This window comes from Scophthalmus maximus, chromosome 9 (genome assembly GCF_022379125.1).
Source record: "Scophthalmus maximus strain ysfricsl-2021 chromosome 9, ASM2237912v1, whole genome shotgun sequence".
Classification (NCBI taxonomy): domain Eukaryota; kingdom Metazoa; phylum Chordata; class Actinopteri; order Pleuronectiformes; family Scophthalmidae; genus Scophthalmus; species Scophthalmus maximus.
The window spans coordinates 3,287,136-3,295,300 of record NC_061523.1 but is presented as its reverse complement, the minus strand read 5'-3'; positions in this window follow the sequence as shown (position 1 = coordinate 3,295,300).

Below are 8,165 nucleotides of genomic sequence, written 5' to 3'. Positions count from 1 at the left end.
GACACTGTGGCTTGTAGGCCTCTCCAGGTCTCCGTCTAACCATTAGACGACCAGGTGTTGGGCAAAGCTGAAAATTGGACTTATCAGAGAAGATGACCTTACTTCAGTCATCTATGGTCCAATCCTTATGGTCTTTTGCAAACCTCAGCCTGGCACTTCTTTGCTTCTCATTTATGAAGGGCTTTTTTCTAGCTTTACACGACTTGAGTCCTGCCCCTAGGAGCCTGTTTCGAACCGTTCTCGCTGTGCACTTCAACCCAATTGCCATTTGCAATTATTTTTGTAGGTCACTTGATGTCATCCTACGGTTGCTGAGTGACATTCGAATGAGTTGACGGTCATCCCGGTCAGTGGAGAGTCCTTTTCGCCCTCTAGCAGTCTGTAGCTTTGTTGTCCCCAATGTCTGCTGCTTGACCTTGTTCTTATGAACCGCGGTCTTTTAAATTTTAAGGATGGAGCAACCTGACACTCACTGTATCCCACTGCCAGTAAAGCCACAATTGAACCCTTCTTTTCCTCACTCAAAACTTTTTTTTCAACTCTTTCGGCATGGTCAATAGTTGTTTTTTGATTCCAATTACTTTTGAGGTATTATTAGCACTGTTTTTGCCATCCAGCTGTTCCTATTGCAAGAGGATAGTGATAACCACAGCAGTGTTTTCTTATACTTTTCCTCGTTAAATAAGATTTGGTTTAGGTGATCATCTAATCAGTACCTCATAAAGTAGAATGAGGTGTGCTTGTGTTGGAATTCAACAGACACTGGAATGGAATGGCTGTCATACATGTAGGGATGCTGATTTCAGAAAATATATGGCTTCTTCATTCCAGTCCCCACAAACCTACAGTATGTAATGGATAATAAGAGAAAAAATGTGAAAAGGCAGAGATCATATGGAAAAGGGTCAATATAGAGGACTCTGTGGTAGATAAGTACTGGAATAGGGTAGACTAGTATCTGTAGAAATAATTTTCATATTGGATGATTTTATAGTGCCCATTGCTAACATTCAGTGCCAGTGCTGGAAGCAGTGTTGCCGATTTAATTTTGATCCAAAACCAAGGCCAGACACCACCATTGATACCATCTACAATAATTTACATTATTAAAAGAAAATATTATTACCACCAAGGTAAATGCTTGGGCAAGAACACAACCACAGCAAAGAAGCAGAGGAGCCAGAATGTGATTTAATGTGACACTGATTTTTTGGTACAATGCTTAAAGCAAGACTTAGAACACTATTGAAATGGAATAATTGATGGAGTGAATGCTGATTCAGGAAGACGGAAACCGTGGATGTCTTAAGCAGAAGTATTTATATAAGACCTCAATATTGAGGAGACTTCCGGTTCGCTACATAGATCGACAGGTTCACAGTGTTCGGCGTCCAAAGATAGTCTGTCCATCCGATTGCTCATTAGGTATGTTGGCTTACAGAGTTAAGGTACTGCATACCAAAGAGGAGGTAAGACAAGAGAAAAAGACTGAATGAGGCAGGCACCTCGTGAGAGGAAGGCAAATACGTTATAGAGGCAAAATATAGTCAAAGGAATAGATACAGTAGAGTGTAGCATACTAAAGAGAGATGAATGGTACACCCCTCGTTAAACTAATTTTGAGTTTGAGGACAGGTAGGCATCTGAATTGTCCTACAATACTGACTGGTAGACCTCACATAAATGCATAGAAAAAGATTGCTTAGATTCAGGATTTAAAGTCTACTATAGATATGCCTCATTTTTTTTTCCAATGTTGTATTCATTGGTTTTTACACATACACCTTCTTACACATTAATCAGCACATAAACCTAATCACCAAGGTGTAGGACATCCCAAAAAAAAATCACAAAAACAATAAAAAGGGAATAAAGAAATGCCACAGGATACCCCCAACCCCCTGCCTAAAGACAGGTCATCAACAAAAATATATAAAATAAATAAATTTACATGAATCAGACCCCACCTCTGAGTCTGATTGCCAAGTCTGATGCGGTAACGTATTGTGTCACTTCCGGTTGTTGTCGCTTCTGTGAACTGTGTTCATCCACCGCTCCTCCTCGTCTCTCTTTAATAGTGCGGTTTCCTCTAACTATTGGGACAACTAAACTCCCTTGTTTAGTCTAAACACTCACAGCTCTCTTCCTCTTTTAGTGACTCCCTCGCTAACTCACAGCGGTTGACACACTCTTATCAGCGCTCCGCACCGTAGCTTAGCTAGTTACCTTTAGCAGCTAACAATGGCTTCTTCCTCTCCTGTGTGCTCCATGTTTAGTTACTCCTCTGCCTCCTTTAGCGATTGTGATACTTGTAGTAAGTGTAGTTTGTTTGCCAGGATGGAGGCGAGGCTCAGTCTGTTACCCTGGATTTCCACTGGATGTGGAACGGCTGCGAAACGGCGGCGCAGCGTATCGGTTGCGTGTTTCGCCGTCCGCCAGTCCCCACTGCCTCCGCCACAGTGGTGCGCTGCGGTGCGGCCATGACGTCACGAGGACCCATGAGATCTCGCGAATTCACCTTTGATCGCGCGATATAACAGGGTGTAGTTTCTATAAAGAGAATCACAAACCAACAAGTTATTTCCATCATAAATGATTTGGTGATTTTGGACTTGAATAATCAGCATCTCCTCATCCATGGTGTCAACGGGGTGAACTGGTCGGTGAAAACCTCTGACCTATTGACTTCAGGGCTGTCTCCGCCCATTATGACGTTTTCAAGGTGTAGCGCAGGGGAATATGATCCGCTGTGAGCATGGTGTATTTTATTTTGACAGTTAAAGTATGTTTTATTTTTGTTTCTGTGCTCGACTTCCTGTCCCGCACGACCTGTTTTGTGCTGAATTGCAGCATGTGTGCTCCGGCGTCCGGCAAAAATAGAAGCCCTGCGTATCTGCTCCGGAGGGCTGCGGAGCGTCGGAGCTGTGACGGAGCCGTGCGGAGTCAGTGGAAATACGCACATTGACTTTAATTGCCACCTATAGGCTCCGTCGCCGTTTCGCAGCCGTTCCGCATCCAGTGGAAATCAGGGGTGAGAAGCGCAGCTCTGCACCATGGAGAGTAAGTCGTTAGCTGATACTGTTAGCCAGCCCCTGCTAGTTGGTGCGAGCCCCTCCAGTGTAGCTTCTTCAGCCCCCCCAGCAGCTCCCGAGCAGCCGGGAGGACAGGGCGGCTGGGTGACTGTCCACAATAAGAGGCATAGTCCTAAACTGAAGGAAACAACTCTGATCATGGGCGACTCTGTTCTGAGGAACGTGAAGTTAGCAAAAGCAGCGACCACAGTCTGTATCCCAGGGGCCAGAACAGGCGACGTTTAATTAATTCATCGTCTACCGCTAGGCAACGTTTAATCCCACTTAAAACTGCTCGCTAAAGATAAATGTAGATATGGTAAAATTATTATTCACGTCGGCAGTAACGACACCCGATTACGCCAATCGGAGGTCACGAAGATGAACATTGATTCAGTGTCTACTTATGCAAAAGCAATGTCAGACTCTGTAGATTTCTTTGGACCCCTGCCCAACTTGAACAGTGATGACATGTTCAGCAGTACATCATCACTAAACCACTGGTTGTCGAGGTGGTGTCCAGATAACAATGTGGGCTTCATAGATAACTGGAGCACCTTTTGGAGAATTCCTGGTCTGATGCGGCGAGACGGCATTCATCCAACCTTGGATGGGGCAGCTCTCATTTGTAGGAACCTGACTCGGTTACCTAGACAGTCAAACCCGTGACATTTCAGAGTTGGGACCAGGAAGCAGAGTTGCAGTCTTACACGCTTCTCTGCGCTATTATTACAACAGCCCCCCTTACAATACCCCATAGAAACTGTTTCAGCCCCACGACCACTTCAACTATCTAATCCAAAGGTAAATAAAAGAGATGTTATCCACACAAATCTTATAAAGATCAGCACAAATCCTATAAATGAACCTAAAAATAGGACAAAAAAATGTGGATTATTAAATATTAGGTCACTCCCATCTAAATCTTTGTTAGCGAATGATCTGATAACTGATCACCACATTGATTTATTCTATATGACTGAAACCTGGCTACAGTCAGAAGAATATGTTAGTTTAAATGAAGCAACACCTCCCTCTTATAATAATACTCATATTCCTCGGACCACAGGCCGAGGAGGAGGAGTAGCAGCAATCTTCCAATCAGACTTATTGCTCAACCCTCAACCTAAACATAGTTTTAACTCATTCGAAGCCTAAATCTTAGCCTCTTACACCCAAGCTGGAAATGCCAAAAAACTGTTATTCTACTCGTTGTATATCGACCACCAGGCCCTTACTCTTAATTTTTATCTGAGTTGGTGCTTAGCACAGATAAAGTAATTATAGTGGGTGATTTCAACATTCATGTGGATGTTGCCAACGACAGTCTTAGTTTTGCCATTAATTCGCTCATAGACTCAATTGGTTTTACTCAACATGTAAACAAACCCACTTACGGTTTTAATCACACCCTCGACCTTGTTCTGACATATGGCATAGACATTGACAATCTAATAGTATTTCCCTTAAAACCCTCTGTCCGATCACTACTTAGTTACATTTGAATTCTCGTTTATGAACTTACTGAATCTGGAGAAAAGTTCTATTACAGCAGGTGTCTATCAGAAAACTCTAAGTAAATTTAAAGAAAAAGTTCCTTCTTTATTTACTCCACTGCCTTATGTGGATACAGTGCAGGATAGTTATCAAAACCTTGCTCCCACACAAATTGATGATGTTGATAGTGCAGCAGCCTCACTACATTCCACACTTGACACTATCACCCCTCTGAAAAAGAAGACAGTCAAACAGAGGAGGATAGTTCCATGGTTTAATGCACAGACACGTCCTTTAAAACAGACGTCACGCAGGTTTGAAAGGAAGTGGCGTTCCAATAGTCTAGATGATTCTCACCTAAACTGGAAAATAGTTTAATTACATATAAGAAAGCCCTCCAAAATGCCAGAAACAATTATTATTCTTCACTAATAGAGGAAAATAAAAACAACCCCAGGTTCCTCTTCAGCACTTTAGCCAGGCTGACAGAGAGTAAAAGCTCTACTGAACAGCCTGTTCCTCATACTCTTAGTAGCAATGATTTCATGAGCTTCTTTACTAATAAAATTATTACCATCAGTGAAAAAATTGTAGCAGTTTCTTCCGACTAATAGCACAGAAACACTGTCCAGTACAGTAGCCTCTGAACCAACAGTATCGCCTAATTAATATTTAGAATGCTTCTCCCCTATAGATCTGGCTGAGCTGACTTCACTAGTAACTTCATCCAAGCCATCAACCTGTCTTTTAGATCTTATTCAATCAAGGCTATTTAACGATGTATTACCTTGTAATTAAAAGTTCCATATTAGATCAGATCAATTTATCTATATTAACAGGCTATGTACCAATGGCCTTTAAGGTGGCAGTAGTTAAACCTCAGCTCATAAAAACCGGCTCTAGACCCAGATATCTTAGCTAACTATAGACCCATATCAAACCTCTCCTTTATCTCTAAAATCCTTGAAAAAACTGTTGCCAACCAGTTATGTGACTATTTACACAGGAATAGTCTGGTTGAAGACTTTCATTCCGGGTTTAGAAAACATCATAGTACAGAAACAGCACTACTGAAGGTTACCAACGGCCTTCTCATGGCCTCAGACAGTGGACATGTTTCTATTCTTGTTCTTTTAGATCTTAGTGCTGCATTTGATACCATAGATCACAAAATTCTGTTACAGAGACTAGAACACATTGGGATTAAAAAACAGCACTAGAATGGTTTAAGTCCTACTTATCGGATAGATTTCAGTTTGTTAACGTTAACAACAAATCTTCCATCCATACAAAAGTGAGACATGGAGTACCACAAGGTTCTGTACTGGGACCGATACTTTTCACTTCATATATGCTTCCTTTAGGCAATATTATAAGAAATCACCACATCATGTTCCATTGCTACTGATAATACCCAGCTGTATTTATCTATAAAGCCAGATGAAACTAATCAGGTAGACAAACTTCAGGACTGTCTTAAAGACATAAAAGGCTGGATGACTTACAATTTTTTACTTCTAAATTCAGAAAAAACTGACTCGGCCCTAATCACCTCAGAGAAACATCATCTGATCATATACCTGTAGTTACCTTGGATGCTCTACTGTGAGAAATCTTGGAGTTACTTTTGACCAGGACAAGTCCTTTGACTTACACATTAAACAAGTCTCTAGGACAGCCTTCTTTCACCTGCGCAATATCAAGAACATTAGAAACATCCTATCTCAAAAGGATGCTGAAAAACTAGTCCATGCATTTGTTACTTCTCTACTAGACTACTGTAATTCATTACTGCTAGGATGCCCCAATAAGTCTGTGAAAAGCCTCCAGTTAATCGAAAATGCCGCAGCACGAGTTCTGACAGGAACTAGAAAAAGAGATCATATTTCTCCATTGTTAGCATCTCTGCATTGGCTTCCTGTAAAATTTAGAATATAATTCAAAATCCTGCTCCTAACCTACAAAGCCCCTAATAATCAATCTCCATCATATCTTACAGAGCTCATAGTTTCATATCATCCCAATAGATCACTCGGCTCTGTAAACGCAGGACTACTTGTGGTTCCCAGAGTCTGTTAAAGTAGAATGGGAGGCAGAGCCTTCAGCCACCAGGCACCTCTCCTCTGGAACCAGCTCCCAGTTTGTGTCAGGGAGGCAGATACCCTCTCTAAATTTAAAGTTAAACTTAAAACCTTCCTCTTTGATAAAGCTTATAGTTAGAGCTGCTCAGGTGTTTAATAAACCATTTCTTTTTTTAAGCTGCTATAGGCCTAGACTGCTGGGGGAATTTATACCATGAGCATCTCTCTCCCTCTCCAATTCTCTCCTTCTCCCTCTCTCTCTCTCCTTCTCCCTCTTTTTTTCTCTCTCTCTCTCTCTCTCTCCCTCTCTCCCCATGTATTTACATTACATGTCACTTACTCTGTTTTCTCTCTCTCTTAGTAAATCTCTGACCCCAGAGCTGCAGGATCCATACCCATCATTATTATTAGGGCCCGAGCCAGCTCAGCTAGCGAGAGCGTTATTGTAATCGTAATGATTATTATTACTATTATTATTATTAATAACATCATTGCATTTATGAGTGTCAGTTTTCCCTAATTATAAGTATCAGTCTGGTGGAGATTAAAGCAACTGTTATACAAACCCCCCTGAGTTCGGCTCTGTCAGAGATTTCATCCTGTTAAAAGGGAGTTTTTTCTCTCCACTGTCGCCAAGTGCTTTGCTCATTGTGGGATCTACATCTAACAATATACTATTTTCTAAAAATATCCGATGTCTTTTCCAAATATTATAATTTCCTGGATATTAACCAAGTAAGAAAAGTTCATCATCTAAAGGTATTTGTATTGTATGTCCTGGATACACATCCTCACAGCCTCCCAAAACTTTTTTATTTGACCACATTCCCAAAGACAATGAAAAAGTGTACCCTTTTCCTTCTCGCACTTGATACAGATATCTAAAACATCACTGTTGTATTTATTGAGTTTTTCGGGGTGATGCAAGTTTTCATGAGCCAATTGTACTGCAGTAATTTAAGACGTGTCTGTGATTGTGCTTTGGTACATGCCGTCTCCCAGTCCTTGATGGTTATGTTGTCATGTAGGTCCTCTCTCAAGGCCTCCAGCCTCTTTACCGATGACTTTGAGGACTAAGCTACTAGAAGGTTAAAAATCTTGGAGATTATGCCCCGCCCCAAACAGTCTGTACTCATTATCTATAGATAATGATTGACCCAGTTGTGATCTGATGAAATTCTGCAATTGTAAAAATTTAAAGAATTGATTACGGGGCATGTTATATTCATCAGTTATTTCTACAAACAATCTCAGATGTTTCGTGACTGCGTTATATAAATCTTCTATTTTTTGTGTTCCATTGTCAGCCCAGACTTTGAATCCCACGTCGGATCTACCTGGAGGGAAAAAAAATATTTCCCCAGATTGGACTAAAGAGTGAGAGAGACAGAGTCTCCGCAAGATGTTTCTTAACTTGGTGTAAAACACTAATCATATTTTTAACAATGTTTTTTTTTTTTTTTAAGCTTTTCAACATTATCTGAGTACAGGAAAAGGGGAAAAGTAAAACATCACC